Source organism: Pinus tabuliformis, chromosome 7, assembly GCF_031772625.1.
Source record: "Pinus tabuliformis cultivar Carrire ecotype Pingquan chromosome 7, CPIR1, whole genome shotgun sequence".
Classification (NCBI taxonomy): Eukaryota; Viridiplantae; Streptophyta; class Pinopsida; order Pinales; family Pinaceae; genus Pinus; species Pinus tabuliformis.
The window spans coordinates 1,143,767,359-1,143,788,494 of record NC_142293.1 but is presented as its reverse complement, the minus strand read 5'-3'; positions in this window follow the sequence as shown (position 1 = coordinate 1,143,788,494).

Sequence of the window (21,136 nt, the reverse complement as noted above, 5' to 3'; positions counted from 1 at the left end):
TTCCACTGTGTTGATTGTTTTTATGGTTGCATGTCTATTTTGATGCTCTAATCTATGATTTTGTGTTTCAGTTCCTGCATGGTAAAAGATTGACAATTTGGAGAAAAATTTTATATGTTCTCTCACTACTGATTCACCCCCCAGTAGTGATCTAGTTTCCAATAGTTGGTATTAGATCGGGGCTCTTGGGTGCAACTTGATTGCTGGAGAGTGGATCTTGCATATTTTGGCAGAATTTTTGTAAATTTTCCAAAATGGCTCAACAAGAAATTCTAATGCTTCATAAAGGTAAATTTGCAACTTGGATTCATATTTTCTATCTCTTGGCGAAAATATTTTGTTGCCCGTAGAGTATGGAGTTAGAGATGTTTTTAACAAAAAAGCTAAAGAGATTATTTTGCATGGAATTCCAAGATCTAATAAGTTGTATGTGAAACTGCCAAAGAGATGTTGGATAGGTTGTAGAATTTGTATCTTGGAGGAAAATTGCATTTTTTAGAAATGGAGAAAAATGCAAAGGTGTGATATTCCCACTTAGAAATATTGCTAAGGGAAATATTTATCTTGCCCAATTTTGTCTTATTTCATGTTTTCACTTAGGATATGTGGGTTTAGAGGTCCCACATGAATTTTGGGATTAAGTGGGGGCCCAAACATTAGGAAGGAAGGGAAATATTGTGGATATAGTGGAGTGTGGGTGCCAAACCATGGAGAATTATGACCCACATGTGGAGTATGCTCTTATTGGAGCGAAGTTGGTGGGGGGAAGTCGAGTTGGGCTCACATGGGCATGTTGGAGGCTCTTTGATAAATAGAGCAAGAAGCACTCATTTTGGAGTATGCTCTCATTGGAGCAAATTTGGTGGTGGAAAGTCGAGTTGGGCCCACATGGGCATCTTGGAGGTTCTTTGATAAATAGAGCAAGAAGCACTCATTTTGGTGATTCATTCATCTATCATTTCAAAGTTTGTCTCTTGACATAGCACGCTTGAGCAGTGAGCCAAGTCTGCATGTGATGTTCAACACATGGGTGTTTCCGAGTAGAGATCCCAGCCCTTGCTTAGGTGGAATTCGAGTGCCAACCCAAGGAGGGAGTTCTACTTAGTCCCAAATGATACCAACAACAGTGAGGTCGTACTATAGCAGAGAGGAAGATACATCAGGGCAGAACTACCTAGTCTTGGGTAGAGACACTCTGGGAGGTTGAGGAGTGAGTGTATTTTGACGTGGAAACCTAGAGGGAAGGTTTGGGGAGCCTTTTAACAGGGATTGCATGAATTTTTAGATAACTTAGCAACATATTTTATAGGTGGACCAATTTTCCCAGCATCAGAGCCACTCAAGCCAAAGAGGGTCGATTTATCGGGATCAAGCTTTGGCCAAACCCCTCGTGGGTTATTTTGGGTTTATTGAGGAGAGGCTGAAATTAATTTCCCTTAATTTTCTGAGTAGTGGAGAGGGCCCTAGCAGTGGATCCTTTCAGGTAGCAGCACATTTCTGGGCATCTACAGTGCAATACTTGGGCAACATAGAAGCATTTTTGGAGGAGGGTGTATCACTTGTCATTTTGGGCTTTACTAGCTTGCCTAGAGCAAGCCCATGTGCACTCTTTCCAAAACCTATTTGTACACCTCTTTCCATTAATAAAAAGAGTACACAACACAGTTTTTGGGTGTCAATTTGTGGTCTGATTGCTTGCTATTGTTTCATGGTGTTTTTGTCTATTTTTCTTTGCATATTTAATGTTAATTTTCCTTAGGGATATTACAGTGGTATCATAGCATAATCTTGGCTCAGCCTGTGGGAAACCTTTCGTTCTATGAAAATACCAAAATAAAAATCTAAGAAATCATGGGATCCAAATAAAGGTTAGAATCAAACAACATGGCGGTAACCTTGAATGAGGTGATTAGGATGCAACAAATGATGATTGATGTGGGGGAGAAGTTGATTCATTTCGCAATTAGGAATCTGGACATGATTGGAATTGATGTGGAGTTATTCGGAGAAAACTGGAGGGTATGCCAATCATTGGGTCATGGCATTCAAGAGTCCCTCTCTTTTGGGGAGTTCTGTGAACTAGGAGGCATGCACAATCTAATGGAGATTCAGTGGAATTTTTCCAAGATGATGAGGAGGATTAAAGAATAAGACGAGAGAGTAGTTCAAGGAGCCATGGTTGGTAAGGAGACAGTTGAGAATACACCCATTGATGAGGTGTCGGGACACATATCCACTGTTGATGAGGAGCCAATAGGTACAAAGGCATCTAGATCTATGACATGGTTGTTAGATGATAGAAACCTACAACTCACTAGTGAGCATGTCTTGCATGTTGGGTTGTCTATGGAGGAGCAGTTGGAGGACCATTTCAAGTCGATGATGGAGGAGGATGTGCAACCATCCTTTGGGCTAGCCATTGATGAGGGGAAACATAGAGACCACAAGTTGGGATTTCAACACAGTTCATTTCAAAGGAACACTAACAGGATCTACAACATTATCAGCCCATCCCTACACATTGGATTGAGAGAGGCAAAGTTGTCTAGACATACCAGAGGGGATGACTAAGTTAGCAGCACTGTTGGGTCACCTTTTCCCATTGGAGAGAGGGAGATGAATCTACCTAGTCAGATCTCATGTGTTGACCTAGATAGTGGGATGAGACAACCAGAGTTGCACAAGGTGCAACATCCCCATGTTGGGGTTGTTCTATGTGTGGTATTTCGTGCATTCGATCCATCTCTTAGGGTTGGATGTCGAGATATTTTGAGTTGGTACCTTATAGAGTGGGCTATGGAGATGGTGGTGGAACCAAGTGTAGCTTAGCAGGATCTCCCAAGCACTGGGGATACCATAAGCGCAGATTGGCATTGGGTTTTGGGTGGGACTACCTATCATTTCCCAGGTATTTTGGCTGAATACAACCTGGATGCTACAGTTGACCTAGCAGTTGAGCGTGCACATTCGCTAGGGGAGTACCAGTCAACACCAATGGCCAACTAGTTTATGGATAGACTCCTTTGGTTGTCTTGGTATGACATCTATACACGGGATCACTGGGTGATCACCATACCCTAGCAGGAGTTTGTCGGAGGAGGTGGAATTGGTAGGCCATCAGATGGTTCCTTATATGGAGTTGGGGACTCTTCAATTTTTTTTGGGGAACATAGGATGCAAAGGAGAAGAGTAGTGGTGGAATCACTGCTGACACATAAGGAGATTCACTTCTCGGATCCCTTAGGGGGGTATTTGGAGAGAATATCCATTCATCGGTGGGTATAGTGATGTGATGGTGGAGGTGATGATATCAATTAGGTGTGGCCCGACACATAGAGACACAAATCTAGGCCATCACATCTAGGGATGTGCGGGATCATCTAGCATTGAGCAGTGGACTACCAGTGGACATGGAGGCGCATGGTGGTGTACCGTAGTGTGTTGGATTGCGTTGTGGAGTATTGATGTCTTACATCACATTGAGTACACACGGGGAGTGACTGGTGCCTTGACACATATAGGGCATGAAACGATACAGGGTGGTATAGGGGTAGCTGGGGATATCCTGTGGTGTACATAGATAGTCCTTGCCTGGTTTATCAGCAGATCTGAGATAGAGAGAGGGGCACCCATAGGGTTATTATTTAGTACCCTAGCATATTCTTGATCCTATCTTTAGGGACTTCCCCACCCATGAGTCTCCAACTAAGACATTTGGTGGAGGCACGGGTTTACGTATGTAGGCTTAGGGACGACTTGGTTTATTGCTGAGGTAGCATAGGTTCCACTCCTGGGTTCACACAATGGGAGTCAATTGTGAGGGAAGTGCATGATGCACTTCGGGTGAGACAGTTTGACGTGTCACAGGAGCCTGACGGATGGTGGATGGTATACTTCATCTACAGGAGGGCACCCATACTCTGAATAATATCCGGATGTATCATTAGGAGTTGGGATAGCGGACTACACTGTGTGGTTTGGCAGGAGCAGGGTAGGTTGGCTTGCACAGGACATACCCCTGATACATGGGGTCCACCCATGGGATACATACAAGGATCAAAGATGAGGGTTAGATGGGTTCTAGTAGGTAGCAACGCTACACAACGAAATTCCACGAGGAGTGGGAATTATGAGATCCTAGTATGGTTGGGGGATCCAGGGATCCGGTTGGTGGGTGGATCACTCCCCTTAGTGATGAGCAGGGTCATGGCAGAGGGTGATCCAGTTCACCTTGGGCTTAGCACATGGGGGATCACTGAGACCTCCACTGCATGGCAAGGCATACTTATCTCGTTGTTTCTCAGGGTCAATATTGGTAGTAGAGGCGTAGATATCAACATTATGGAGATGCCCAGATAGGATGAGCTTGGCTCTAATAGATTTTATGCAACTAGACCATAGGCGAAAAGGATATAGTCCGCACACAATGGGAAGTATGAACATGTTGCACTGTCGATTATGACTAGAGAGTCGCAGCGTCAGCATGACAGTTTCCTTTTGTGATCACCATGGGATCTCAACCTATCAAGGCTTGACAATTCAGTTTCTATAGGGGAAGATCATACAGGTCTTCCATTGGGTTTCAATTGCACGAATAGTTGTTTCCCCCTGGAGATTCATTGATGACTTGGGGAACTAGGCTAGTATGGGAGGATGATTGGCACACATGGGTTTTTGTGATCATTGGCACTACTCAATGTCATGCACCAAGAAATTGGAGCGATGGGCCTCCAATCTGGTTGTGGGATCCAAGGATCCATTGGGTTAGAGGACTTCCTTGTTTTGGGAGGATCATGGAGATGACAGAGACAAGATTGCATCCTCCTCCGGATGATAGATCGAAGACCATCAAAATGATAACTATGGGGTGAGGAAGATCCTTTCCCCTATTATTTTAATAGGGGTCTTGGCGTGCATCGGGAGATGGTAACCTTGGCGGAGTGCCGTGCAGGATAGACCTGCACGCAATGGGGTTTTCCCTTATTATGAGTGTAGTAGAGGTTTACTAGAGTGGATGACCTTGTAGGAGCATGAGTGGGTCGCAATTATGACCAGGCCAGGGAAACGTCCACTTGATGGACTCACTTTGATATTAGTTTGGGACCCAAGAGCTACAAGGATGAGCAATTGGGTTACAGATTAGGAAGAGTGGGTTTCCAAAGGGGGAGGTCACCCATATTTTCCATTCAGGACGCCTTTATGATAGGTCAACACGGGGATCGGGAGTGGCTCAGTCGCATAATTGGGACCCCAGTATTGATCACAATAGTAATTGGGTCAACATGGAGAGAGCGTTTGTTTGGCAGTTGCGTTAGGATAAGCATCATTTTGGTGGGGAGCGCTGTGATATTCCCGCTTAGAAATATTGCTAAGGGAAATATCAATCTTGCCTAATTTTTTCTTATTTCATGTTTGCACTTAGGAGATTTGGGTTTAAAGGTCCCACATGAATTTTGGGATTAAGTGGGGGCCCAAACATTATTAAGGAAGGGAAATATTGCAACTCTAGTGGAGCGTGGGGGCCACCTCATGGAGAATTACGACCCACATGTAAAGTACGCTCTCATTGGAGCGAAGTTTGTGGGGGAAAGTTGAGATGGACCCACATGGGCATCTTGGAGGCTCTTTGATAAATATAGAAAGAGGCACTCATTTTGGTCATTCATTCATCTATCATTTCAAAATTTGTCTCTTTGACATAACACGCTTGAGCAGTGAGCCAAGTCTGCATGTGTTGTTTAGCACACAGGTGTTGCCGAGTAGAGATCCAAACCCTTGCTTCGATGGAGTTTGAGTGCTAGACCAAGGAGGGAGTTCTAATTAGTCCCAAATCATACCAACAATAGTGAGTCTATACTACAACAAAGAGGAAGCTACAACAATGCAGGGACTGCGCAGTCTTGGGTAGAGACACTTCGGGAGGTTGATGAGTGAGTGGAGTTTGAGGTGGAAACTTGGAGGGAAGACCTAGGGAGCCTTCTAACAGGGATTGCTGACATTTTTGGGGCATTTAGCAAAAAATTCTACAAGTGGGTCTATTTTCCCAGCAGTAGAGCCACTCAAGCCAAAGAGGGTCAAATTTTCGGGGCCATGCTTTGGCCAAACCCTTTGTGGGTTATTATGGGTTTATTGAGGAGAGGTTGGGATTACTTTTTTGGAATTTCATGAGTAGTGGAGAGGGCCCTAATAGAAGATCCTTTCAAGTAGCAACACATTTCTGGGCATCTACAACGTAGTACTTGGGCAATATAGCAACAGTTTTGGAGGAGGGTGTCTCACTTGTCATTTTGGGCTTTTCTAGCTTTCCTAGAGTAAGCCTAGGTGCACTCATTCCAGCACCTATTTGTACACCTCTTTCCATTAATAAAAAGAGTACGCAATGCAATTTTTGGGTGTCAATTTGTGGTATGATTGCATGTTATTGTTTCATGGTGTTTTTGTCTATTTTTCTTTGCATATTTACTGTTAATTTTCCTTAGGGATATTACAAAAGGATTCTACTTTTATTGTAGTAACAAATCAATCCTCCTCACAAGTAGAAGATGAGAGCTCTAGTGATTGCAAAGATGACGAGAAATTCAAGATAATGGCACTAGAAGTAGAGATTCAAATACTCAAGGCTGGAAATAGAGATCGATGGATGCTGCTAAAAATGTTTGATGAAAAGGATTGTGCCTTCAAAGAAGAAATTTCATATTTGAAAATTCAGTTGCAAGAAGGAATGAAGATTGAGTTTGGAATGAGGAATCAATGCAATGAGTTGGAGGATGAATGTCAAAGATTGAAGGAAAAATTAGAGAGGTTCATATATAACACTCAAGTTTCGACAAGAAAATCTAAAAATGTTTGAGCGACAACTAGTGGTAGCAAGAAAATGGAGAATAAGCAACAAAATCACCATCCATGCATGAAGCAAAAAAATAGGAGGATGACAAAGAATAATAATAGAATTGGAAAGTGTTACAATTGTGGAGTTCATGGACACATTACAACAACTTGTAGTAATGGAGAGATCAAACTCTCTCATCAAATGGAGTAGCCAAAGGAGAAGCAACATCAAGCATGCATGCAAAGGAAATCTCCATCCGCCAGGTATAATAGTAATTTTATTTATTTATTTATTTTAATTTTAATTTTATTTTTATTATATATATATATATATATATAATTTTTTTTATTTAATTTAATTTTTAATTTAATTTAATTTATTTTTTTTTTTTTTTTTAATTTTTATTTATTTATTTATTTTATTTTATTTTATTTTTATTTTATTTTATTTTATTTTATTTATTGATTGATTGATTGATTTATTTTATTTTATTTTATTTATTTATTTATTTTTTAATTTTATTATTATTTTATATATATATATATATATATATATATATATATCTATCTATATATATATATATATATATATATATATATATATATATATATATATATATATATGGTTATTATTTCTCATGTAATGATTTTAGCCATAGGGCTATTGATTGTAGGGCACATGCAAGGAATTGAAATTATACCAATAGAAGAAATCAACCTATTCCTCTATTCCTTGGTCACATTATATGTTTTTAGTGTGACAATACTGACCATAGGGACAAGGATTGCAATATGCCGATGTGTTTAAGGAGATTCAATCTAAAAATGCAAGGAAAACCACACAAGAAGAAGAAGGATCGGAAAATGAAAGTATGGAGGAGAAAAGAGTAGCCAGGAACTTCCACCAAAAATTGAGTCCTACATGGTCTCAAGGGGAGCATATGGTTGCATCACGAGTTGCATGCAAATCATTATTTATGCAGCAATATCAGATAGTGTTAATGAAGAAAAATATGCATTTTTAATGTGTTCAAGGGGAGTTCATGAGGTTTGAAGTGTATTTTCATTTCAAATATATTCTATTGCAGTTTGATTTTAGTTGGATCAGCCATGAACATCTGTTGATTCTTTTATAGAAACTATATGTTTTAGTTTTTATTGATGCTAATAATGATACGAAAGTCATGTGGTATTCTTATGTGCATTGTCTAGGTGAGATAGGGGATCACACATCCAAGGGGAGAATTTGTGCTTCCAAATGGACTTGAATTTGTTGGCATCATGCTCACCTTAGAGGGGTTTTACAGTTCTTATTTATCATGTGTGTTGCAATATTGAATTTTTTGTTCTTGCTTCCATATAGTAGCAAGATCATATGTTTTGCATGATATAGTTGATGTTTATGTCATATTTTGTCATGCATGTGTATATGTTATGGAGATCAATAGATATATTGGAGATAGTTCATCTACAGTATGCACTTTATTGCTCATAATGCTTTGATGCATGCTGATGGATGAGATATTGTACACTCATGTGGATGTGTTATGATGATATATATTGCTGCTCATATATGGAGTATACATGTGTTGCTACTCACTGATCTATTGCCTATTCCTCATTGATGATACGTTGCTCACCTATGATGAACATATGTATTTGTTGCTACTCATGATGTATGTTGTTGCTTGGTCTTTGCACTCATTGAGAGATTGCACATATTACTAGTGTTGTTGTTTCTAGTTATTGATGTGATACTCATAACTTGAGTTGATGATATATTATGTTGATGGTTGATGGGCTTTGTGATGTTGAAGATGTATTTGTTGCTGCTTCTATGATATTGTTGTTGATGCACTTGTTGAGGATGGTGGTTTTTAATGGTTTTCATGATTTTTATGCAAGATATTTATTGATGGGATGATAATGGCCAAGGTGTTTAGTGGCCATGTACTAGCACATGATATTGCTAGTTCTTCTATGTTTCTACTACACATTGATAGATTGCTCATGTAGGCCTTGTACTTGATGGATATGCCATGCATTTCATTGAATTGTTGCTGCCATATCGAGCATATGTTATTTCCATGTACTCATGTTATTCCATAGTTTGGGCACGTATTGATGAGAGCACATTTATGTGCATATGTAAAAGCCATGTACTATCATTGTTTCATATTTTCAACACATTTTTCATGGAGAGACCCTTGGTTTCTAGCACATTGTATCATTAGCTATGTATGGGTCAATGGGAGTCCAAGTCATGTATTATTTTGCATATATTTGATGTATCCCCATTACATTGGGACCATGATGTAAACTTGGGTTCATAGAGTCATGGTTGGTGATTGGAGTTTTTATAGAGGATTCTTATGTCAGTCCTATGTATTTGTAACAACCATGTATTTTCTCCATGAAGAATTATATGTATTGTACTTCATTATATATCATTGTACAAAATCAATTAGAATCATGGTCCATGAGTAGTAGTCTCTTTCACTTAGTAAGGAGGATCATTGCAGCAGGAAGATGTGTTGGTTCAACAGGCAGATTATATGATTGCAAATAAATTACATGCTTAGGGGGACCATGCTTAGTCTTCATAGTTTGCATGGCACTAGAAAGTGGTGTTGGTAGTCATTTTCCTTGTTCTACATGCCTATCTTGCAGTAGATACCTCTTGGGTTGCATCAATATGGTGTTGAGCATGATAGGGGGAGTCCTTCTCTCATCTGAAACATTATTGGTATTGTTCTTCATTGTTGGTATGGCCATTTGCCATTGATGTCAAAGGGGAGATAATTTGGATGGATAGCTGTAGCGTCAGTATATGGAGATCAACCTCACTTGTTTGGAGGAGGTTGACATCAATGCCAAAGGGGGAGTTTGTTGGCATTATAGTGTTGGAATTTATGTCAACAAGTTGGAGATGCTGCTTGTCATATGCATGTGTGATGGATGCTTGGATTGATGGTCTTGATAGTTGGATTGATGTCAACTTTCTTGTGACATGATGTTGTTGTTGCTGAGTACATATGACATCCACATGTGATGATTGGTTGTTGTTGGTTGGAGATGATGTTGTTGTAGGTGGTTAGAGTGCTTCTCTAGGTGTTTCATATGTCTCTTTATGTCTTGGAGACATTAGATATGATGCTACATGTATTGAGTTGTTTATGCTTGTGTTGGAGGTGCCTCTATTAGTGTTGGAGGTAGTTGATGACATGTTGCTTCTGTTGTAGGAGCTTGGAGATGCTGCAATAGGAGTTGGAGATTCTTTTATAGGTATTGGAGATGTTTATAGAGGTTGCTTTTGTTGCTTGAGAAGAAATAGGTGTTGGTCCTGGAACTAAGCTTGGAAGAATATGTCTTGCATGTCATTGACTTGTTCATAGCCTATTTCATCAGTTGTAAGCTTGACATAGAGGTTTGGATGTGTCATAAGGAGATGAAGTAGGTGTTCCATCAGTTGGTAGAGGTTCTAAACTAAAGATCCATTGGTTTTCTTCATCTTTAGTCTCATTTGCATGGAGACAGGCTCATGAGAGTGGCTAAAGAGCTCCAGTAGGATGGAGGTAGGATCATGAGAATGACTATAACTTCCAGATGCATGGATACAATGTTGTGGGAGAAATTGAGGTTTTTCATGAGAATTTCTCTGCATTCCTCGTGCTGATCAACTAATTTTTGTGTTTTGGCAACCTCCTTGATAAAAAAAATTCGGTTTATGGTCAGAAACATTCATGAGACCTCTAGAAGTTAATTAAAGTTGAAAATATAGAAAAGGTAAGTGGAGTTAGTGGTTGATACAGTTAATGAGCTGAATCCGGATCAAATCAAGCATATGAACCAGATTGTTGAGCTTAGTATTTTTGTGTAATTATTGATTTGAGCACTTGAGTTCATCCATATATTGGAGAAATATCATTGCTAGTATGGTTGATTACTCTAGAGTTTGGAGTGAGTGTGAGATTGGAGAAGAGTGTGCAAGCTGCATGTGTTGTTTAGTGCATAATTTATGAAGCAGTTTGCAGTTGTAGTAATAGTGAGCTGAAGTATGTTTCAGCCATCAGATTGGTGCTGTGTGTGAGAAGATGATGTGTGGATTGGAGTAGTATGTTGAGGAGTTGTTTTGCAGCTTGTGTGGAGATTTTGATGGTAGCTAGTGCTGAAAATTTGTTATTTATTTGAGCTTTGATTCTATGTTGTTGTAGTGTTCATGTTGAGCAAGTTAATGAGTCTGGTCTAAAAATATATGAAACAAGGCTCACATGGAGGAAGTGAAGGCACAAAGGCTTCAGAGTATATAATGATTTGGCAGAGTTGGTAGAAGGAAGATATTTCTCCATCCAATAGGAGTTGGATAGTCCGATGGGATTTGGGTGAGGGTCGTTGTCGTTGATCGTGGGAGCCTTTAGCCGATGGTAGTCCATAGATCCAAGAGAGAATCAATTTCCTATCTGATAGATTCTAGCATAATGTGAAGGAAGCCAAGTCTTTCAGCTTATGGGTGTAAGCTTATCCATGTAAATTTGTTCATCATATTAATAAAATAATTGAGCAACGCAACAACAACATGGTGGTTTTTTTCCTGGTGAAGCATTTTCCACCATACATACTTGTGTCAATTGTGTTGATTGTTTTTATAGTTTCATGTCTATTTTGATGCTCCGATCTATAGTTGTGTGTTTCAGTTCATGCATGGTAAAAGATTAATAATTTGGAGAAAAAATTTATATGTGATCTCACTACTGATTCACCTCCCCCTCTCCGTAGTGTTCTAGTTTCCAACATACTTACCTCAAGATTTGTGTACCTACATTGGGACCTGTGTAGCTACATTGAGATTTGTGACTAGCTTGGGATTTTTGACTACCTAAGGATTTTTGTACCTTGATTAGGTAATTGTGACAATCCATATACTTATTCTTGTATGCCACATGTGCCACATCAAATCACTCCTTCTTGACAAGTTGAATTGCTCCATTCTACTATTTTTCTAAGGTTGTTACACTTGGGGCCACACATGCCTCTTATTCTACTCACTTATTTTTCTAGAGACTGTTGGAGAATTTTGAGGGAGAAAATCACCATGGGAGATGTATAGCTCACATGTGTGTGGCTTTGAGAACTTTATGAATAATTTTAAGGGGATGACCCTCCTATTTCCCTTAGATCCACATGTGAGGAGGATGTATCGAGAAATTTGAGACCATCTTCTTGTATTTTGATGAGGTTGACCCCCTTAGAGGAGGGAATTTCTTGTATTTTTAACCATATCTATATCACTTTTGAGGAGAATGTCCACTTTTTAGGTGCATCTATTCTCTTACATTGATTTTTACTAGATCCTATTTTTTCTTAGAGGATATTATCTTTTTGAGCATATATCTAGGTTTTGTTATAGATCTACCACTATTTTATTTCAAATATTGTTGTGTTATTCATATATTAATAAAATACTCCTCCTCAATGTAAAATAGGAGAGAAGCTATTGGAATGAAATATTTTTCTGTTGTATCTCATCTAAGGCTTTGTGGAATGGACAATCAACCTCCTTGAAATGTGGAAAATATTCTTGGAGCATACTAGCTATTTTTTATTATAGTTTTGGATTGTCAAAGTTGACTTGGGAACCATATGGGAGCAGTATCACTACATTGGAGAGGTATGTTCTCAACTATTTGTTTCCTTTCTTAAAGTGAAAAAATTATTTCCCTATTATTCCTTGCAAACAAAAACAACTTTCAAAGTTGACTTGGACACCATAGAGGATTGGTATCACTACATTGGAGAGGTATGTTCTCCACTGTTTGTTTCCTTTCTTAAAGTGGATGATTTTTTTCCCTATTATTCCTTGCAATCAAAAACAACATTAAATCCCTTTGGGAAAGGAAACTCCTCAGTTGACTTTGATATGTTATGATTCTCGAAGGCCTATACCTTTTGGATTTTATGGTAATTCTAATACTAGATACAAAATCTTTATGATATTGTTTTGATATCCTTGTTTATTCTCTACATCATTTAAATAATCCTCCCCTTAAGGTACATCTTGATCACATATCCCAACCAAGGCAAGACATTGTTTTTTCTTTCCCTTCTTAGCCAACGAGAAACCATTAAAACATTTTTTCTTCTTTTTTTTAATATCAATTTGTAATTTACAATAGAAAATAAACCATAAATTATATTAAATCTATATACATTTACATCCTAAAACTTATATCTCAATTTTGGCTCTTCATTCCCAAGCAAATCATTGAAATTTATGTACAAACCCTAGGTCTTTGGCTTGATTGGGCCCTTGTTTGTGTGTTGGTTTACAAGTGTTCAATCAAGCATTTAATTCTAATTTATATATGAATATTTTACTAAAAATAATAATAACAATCATATTGGAATAATTCTTGTTGAATTGGAGGCGAATCATTGACATTTTCTAACCTAAAAACCTAGTCAACTTGCATATTTTGCCCCTTTTTCTTTGATAGACGGGTATTTTGAAAGAGGTTTGAAATTTTTGTTTTAGATCTAAATTTTTTATTTAGAAATATGTACAGAAATATCTAGGTATGAAATTGTGGATTTTAGGCCTTAAAACCCTAGATGTCTCACTCTCTCTTGTAGTAGCTTGGATTTGTTTCATTTATTATGGAAGATCATTGCTAAAGTTCATGATCAATTTCTTATGCATTCGTTTGAATGGATTGAGAAGTAATATCAAAAATAAACATAGCTTTATTTATCCTTGCATGTGTAATGTGTAAAACTTTACAGTACAATGATGCTTATAGGTGTTGGAAATACTGTGAGGGGGGTGAATCAATATTAATTAGTTAATTTTAACATCACAAAGAATTAATTATCATTAGCATTATATCAAAACATATATCATCAACACCATTCAAAAATGCACAAAATAAAGACAGTACACAATATATTTTAGGTGGAAACCCTTCCGGGAGAAAAATAATTAAACACTTTCAATATAGGTCTTTAAATATTACATCAATAGGAAGCTCCAAATTAAAATACTATCCAACTACAACTGGAAGGAGACTCCAACCCCCTGATTTATTAACTTCGACTGAAAAGATGCTCCAACACCCTAATTTACCAACTCCAACTCGAAGGATGCTCCAATGTCCTAATTTACCAGCTCCATCTATAAGGACACTCCAACACCTTAGCACCACCCTTCCACTCATAAGTTTTTTTAGGCTCCAACTTGAAGGAGACTTCAATCTCCACCTTGCACTACCCTACCACCCTAAAGATAGAATATGAAAGAATAAGATAGATTATTTTGTACTCACTGCTTCAACGAAAACAGTCAATAACATTGCTTCATTTTTAATCGGACACTATATAGATTCCTTAGGAAACATAAGATCATAAAGGCCCTCTTTGCACTCACAAACCCTAACTGCTCAGATCATAAATAAATTCATCAACAACACTCTTTCTCCTCAGTCATGCAAAAAACCTGCAAAAGTATCTTTCTCTCTTTGTATCTTGAACCCTAAAAACATAAAGATATATCCATAACTGGTCTTTGAGATAAGAGCATTGTATAAATAACATTATGCAGAGAAAAATTGTATGCCCAATGTATCCATTGGATAGAATCATTGTAAACCCTAACATTCATCAGATAGTTGTTACAACATGCCCACTCAATCCAATAACTTTTCTCAATCAATTTTGACAAACCCTAGCACTAATAACATATCAAACATTGTACTAGCATCCTATGCATTAATGTACTATCAAAAAAACTCTGACAATATGATCAATGGCATGTTAGACAAAAGTAACACTGAGAGGGGGGGGGGATTAGTATTACAAAAATATAAAAATTATTCAGAAATTAGCTTCAGAAAGATATATCAATGTCATGCACACGAAAAACACAAACAATCATCACATGTATAAACTTGGATTTTAGGTGGAAAAACCACCCTCCAGGGAAAAAGCCACCAAACTATTTGTTGCTTCTTCTTATTATCTGTTGCTTCAAAATATTCTCATTTACATTACATCAGCTAGCCACCACTAGCAATGGAGCACCCACCTCTTGAATGAAATGAGAAATGTTGGCCACAACCAACTTGGAACACCCACTCCTACAATAGAAAATTATCATGCACTTAGCTTAAGACCCCACTCCAAGTACAAAAAATTTCTACTATAAGGTAATGAAATTCATAATTGAAAACACTGCTTCATAAACAAGACTAGCAAAAAATAAGCACAATCATGCAACCAAAAATCCACAATCCAAATGAGAGAACAAATCTCTCTACACACACTCTCCAAACTAATCTTCAATCTTTGCACAAAACTATGAAACTCTGCTGAAGAATATTCTTTGAAGCACACTGCAATTCTAAAAATCTAAACTCACTGGTTGTGCACTAGTAACTCATGCACACTCACTCACTCACACTGCTTGAGAACCAACCAAATTAACTTCTTGCCTTCACATTTTTGTAGAATCTGGGGATGGTTAAGTCAATTAATTGTTCAGATGATGGAGCTTGTTGCAATGAAATTTACATGCAAGGAGTTATTTCTTTGTGATCTCATGCTCGATTAAGATCACTAGTCAACCAAAGAAAATGGCTAAGATAATCTAATAAAGATCCCCAATCCAAATGGCCATGCATGCAGTTTCGATGCAATTTCTAATGCTATAAAGTATGAGCAAGTACCTTGCCTCCTCGCAGGTTGGTGAAGGGTTTTGGGCCTGATGCAGAATCCTTGCGCTCCAATCAAGCAATCTCTTTCATCCACTCCTGATCCAAAGCCCGCACACAAACAAAACCAAACAAAGATAATAAGTGATCTTCCATAGAAGATCTTCAACTCAAAACATATATAAATCACACATATAAATTACTGCAAAACTTATATAAGGGGAAGGAACATAGATTTTTATTAACCATATAAGTTAAAGTACATCAATATACCTTCCAGCAAAGGAGATCCTCTCCTCAAGCTTGTAGTATGGTCTCCTCTCCCGATACAACAAAGCTCTCGCGCTATAGTGTGGATTCTTCCTCTAACTTCCTCTCCTCTTGGTGAGATTATATAATCTCATTCTATCATTTGGGATAATGTATCTAGACACATAGGGGCTTGAATAGTTAGGAACCTTTTACAATAATGGACCCATAGCCAACTCATACACAAGTGGGTCAAGTTGATCTCCTTGGGAATGATAAACTCTAGAAGCCATTTTCACAATTAAGATTTTTTTTCTCAATTGTCTCAATTATGAAATAATTATCTCATAATTATAATACTTTGGAAAATCAATTATGAGAAATAACTCAATCATGTAATTCGACCCTATTAGCATGGGACAAATATCACATAAGTAAAATAAAAGGTGAACGAGGATGCAATTTAGCCAAACAACTGAGGTAAGTTGATATTGGGTTTCTCTCACTATAATAGAGTGGAAAATAGGATTATAACAATTGCCTACTAATGCATGAGGTTAGAAGAGAAAATGATGGCCGAAATGCATTACAATAATACTCAAAGCTCAAAATGGGAAGAAGGAGCCAGGACTACGAAGCTGGATTGAAGGAACTCAAGTGATGGAGTGTCGAATTTATTGATAACATTCCCAAAGTGGGCATACCCATGCACAGTCACAAGAAGATACTTAACATGAAAATCATAAAATACATTGCAGATCCATGACATGAAATGTTATAACATGGCCACGAAGACCTACACAGTGGATCCACATGACTCAACAGATAGAGCATTGCCACCAACAAATACAATGTGGATCTATGTCACAATATACATCAGTAGGACCAAGGACACATGAAAGATGAAGAATTGTTGCATATAGACCTCAAAGTACATAAAAGATACATAACTCAAACGCAGCCTGGGAAGGATGCCATATAAGAGTGATATGTCCCTAACCGAGGGTCTTCAACATAACCTCGATGGTACGAATATACAACATGCGAATAGATGAGCTGATGTCGAGCATGGTAGAAATTGCCTAATTACCAACCAATGAGGTAAACCAGTAACAGACGCAAGGGAATCCACCGATGAGGAAAATGGACCCCAAGGTACCTAGTAAGATTCACTAAGTGTGAATAGATTAGTTGATGTCGAACACCAGTGAACTCGACCATTCAGGAGATACTGATGTAAATTCAATGTCAATCGCGAGGAAGCCTGCCACTGAGGTATGCAAACTCTAAGGTACTACTAGTTCCTAGATCAAGCTCTTGGATAATGAGTTGAAGTCGATAAGAGAAGATCCGTCAAAGGAGGGACTTGATGTATTCCCTATCAATTAACATGGAACAAACCTGGAAGATGTGATGTATGGATGAAGTCATGAAGTGATGAAGTACAACTGACATAGGGATGACTGATTTAAAAAAGCCAACAGGCTATTGCAAATGGATGACATAGGCTAAGAATTCCCTTGAACACATAGCGGCATGACACAAAAGTGACTTGGTAGCATGACTAATGAGCACCAGATGATATCATGTGACAACGCAAAAGGCATTGAGGCATGCTCCATATGACTGGAAGAGTAACTAGTTAGAGGAGTAGATAGAATCATATGTATCGTATGGCTCCTAGGCAAGCTAAAACCAAACTGTGAGATAATGAAGTAGACATGTGTCATGTTCAAGGGAGACACAAAGGATAAATGTTCCCTCCCTTCTATTTTTATAAGTTCCTTTTTCGTAAAGTTATCCCCCAAGCCCAAAAAAGAGATAAAAGTATAAAAGGGAGAATATCCTAGCCATAATAGACTAGGGTATTCCTTTTTCATAACTAGTCTATCCGAGTCCAGAAAAAGGTTAAACTTATACTGGGTAGATGACCCTTCAAGTACTTTTATGATCATGAAGGAGACAAGTTCACTAGGTAATATTTTCTAAAGTAAGGAGTCTGAAAAGAGATCAAAGGAAACTATTCTTGGAGGAATGAGTGGTATAGAGGATAACAATTGGTTCTGGTAACGATGGAACTTACTCATGATAAAGAGGAAAAGAGGTCGGCTAATAGGAACACTCATCGCAACAGTTCCTCTAAGAAAGGGTAAAACACCAAGTGAAAGTGAATGGTAGTTCAAGCAGATGATAACGATGGAATGAAGAAAACAAGGCTCATAATGCAGAAGTAGGCTAATAAAAGTGGCAATCAAAAGGGATAAAGTGTGGAATCCTCCTAGGGTATGGATATAAATATGACGAAGAAGAGGACATGAGGCTCAAATTCTAGGTCATGGTAGGTTAGAAGGAGGGATTCAGAAAATGAGTAAAAATGACTGCATGGACACTAATATGGATACAAGGTTCTAAACTAGGGCATCCATGTATAGGTAAGCTTTACCATCAAGATACGACATGCATAAAACATAGTGGCTAAAGTTGCAACTTGACGAGATCAGACCTATGGCATAAATATGGAACTGATGGTTAATAATGCATTGGTAATAGTGATAAACAACTACCCCTATATGCCAGTATGATGAAACATACCTCAAGCCCATTGGATGTCGCAATAAAAATGCCACCCTATCCTGTAAAAACCATATAGAAATACTAGACCCAAGGTTAAATTACATAAGGAAAAAAATAAACATGGACGAGGTAAAAATATGACCACATATCTTTTTGTTTTTTGAATTTTATAATTTTTTGGGATTTTTGTCATAAATAAGGCATGAAAAATACTCACATCGCACACCAAACCAAAAAGGGTAAAAAGGTCACACTATTATGTACAATATGTACAAGTGCACCACAACCCAGTAGGTTACATTACTGTGTGCCCATAGTCGGGCACAAGCCAAGGGTTTGTATATGCAAAGTCATGGAGGGTAAAGGTACCATATGGCTCACGAATGTGGGGCCATGCCAAAGGAAATCAAATTTCCCAATCCGGAAAATTTGACCATGCCAGGGACATTATAACATAGTAATGCTCTCAAAATTAACCCAAGGACATAAAGGAGGATCAAGACATAAAGGGGGTACAAGATGCTATTCAACAAGTGGAAATGAAGTGGGAAATTTGTTGGCAAGTTCGATAGCAGAAGCCCAATACTTGACTCGGTCCATGGGTGGAATTTCCAAGGATATTCGAGGAGATTCCTCCTGGATCAATTCAAGATTTTGGTATGTTGATCTCTACATTTTCCAAATCGGGGATACTAGAGGTAGAAAGAGGCATAATCTCCCTAGGATTATCATTTGGAAGATCCACGACCTCTAAGTTGACTAGACAGGGAGGTTGGTCATCAAGGAAGTCATGTGGAATAGGCGGAGGGGTGGACCATGTGGGAAGAGGAAGCTGGTCATATTCCATATTGGGATGGAGTTTCTGACCAGCGTCAGGGAGTGCTAAAGGGATGGCTGGAGAGGAAATCTCTTCCACAATCGGTGGCAGAGGATGCTCACTATTTTGATATACTTCCATAGAATCATGAGACACCACACAAGGATCAAGAGGTCAATGGGGTCCACAAGTGCCAGAAGAGATCATATGCATAGGAGCCTTAGAAAAATACGAATAAACATCGAGTGGTGGTAATTGAGGAAAGACACCAAAAAGATATGAGTTTTTAAATAACCCCACACCAACACTCTCATACTGAATAGGGTGATTTTTGATAAGTGGGACTGAGTTCCTCATAGTGGTAAGTTTGGCCGAAGGCACACAATAGTCTAGTTGGTCAATGGTCACAATACTTCCTTCATGAGGAAAGCAAAGGACACGAAATACAGATGAGACAATTGCGGTCATGGAATAAAACCAACTACAACCAAGGAGTAGGTTATAGTCCAAAGGAGCATCGATGACTTCAACATCGAAATAAACAGTTTCCCCCCTAACTCAATGGAAAACTTGGGAAGAACCTCCTTAAGTAAAAATTTGTGTCTATCAAAGGCTTGAAGAGTAGTTTTGGATGTAGCGAGTGCTAGAGATCCAAGGGCCTTCTAGCATGATTCTAGAATGACACAAGTATAAGATCCTTCATCCACTAAAGTGAAATGAATATTCCTATGGAAGAAACACATGATAATCTGAAAAAAATTCTGGTGGGAAAGTCGAGGAGAAGCCTTGTCAACATTAAATGCAATGATGTTTGAGTCAGATAGATCTACTCCACCAATGGTAGACAAAAAGGCCTTGCATTGTTGAGGAAAGCTTTGAAAAACCTCCAGGGAAGACATGGCACAAGGAGCCTAGGAAAGATTTTCAATAACACTCTAGTGTTGAGTGACCCAGGTGAAGGGATTGTGTGTTTCCTTACAAACGACACCCTTGGGGGGGCAATAAAATGGTTCCAAAGGCTTATCTAACGTGAGAGGTTTAGTGGAAGGAGGTGGATTGGGTGAGTCCTTAGGAGAAGAACTTGACTCAGGAACATCATAGGACTTAGCTCACATGTTCACATTCACATATTCTTTTAACAAAAAGATGGACGAACTATGGGTAGGATAGGAAAATGACCCCACGTTTCCCCCTTACAGAAGTGGAGAAGGATGGGCAACCATTTGTTGCTGAGGTTATGTAGTAAATGGATGAGTTAAAATAACATGTTGTTGGGTACACTCTGGTGGTGCAAGGAGCTATGAACTTCATCGATTCGAGGGAATTCATGAGTAAGATGTTCACCTTGACAAATTTTATAAGGGAATTTAATCTTTCGACAGTGCTCACTGGTGCTCCCTCCCTGATTCTAAGGATTTGGTTGAGTTTCCTGAGCAATTTATTTTTTCTGTTTATTCTTCTTATTATTATATTTACCACCAGGTTGTTGGTTGTTCTTAGGTGTTGTGGACGTCATCGTCAGAACATCAGTGGATTGCTTAGAAGAAGGTACCTTAGTAAATCTAGATGCACTTGTTGGGGCTTGAAATGTAACGATCAAGTGCCCAATCTAGGAAGCAAGTTGGCTCACAGAATCAGAAAAAAACCCAACCACACCATCAACATGTGGGCCAAGAACAAGTTTTGGTGGGTCAATGGAAGGCTTAGGAGCATTAGGAAGAATTTCATATAGTGTGCTTGACTGAGAATAAATTACATCGATTTTTTGGGAAGGTAAAATATCTTGCTCCTCAGTAATGGATCGGAACATCGACACATCCTTGGAAATTTAAGGTCTTAGAGATCGAATGAACCATTTATGCAAGATAACATCAGGAAGCTTGGTTCATACCAACCCCTTGTGATGATTCAATTCATGAATATGGTAAGAAATTAGTGTGGCATTGCCTTGTGTAAAATTTTATAA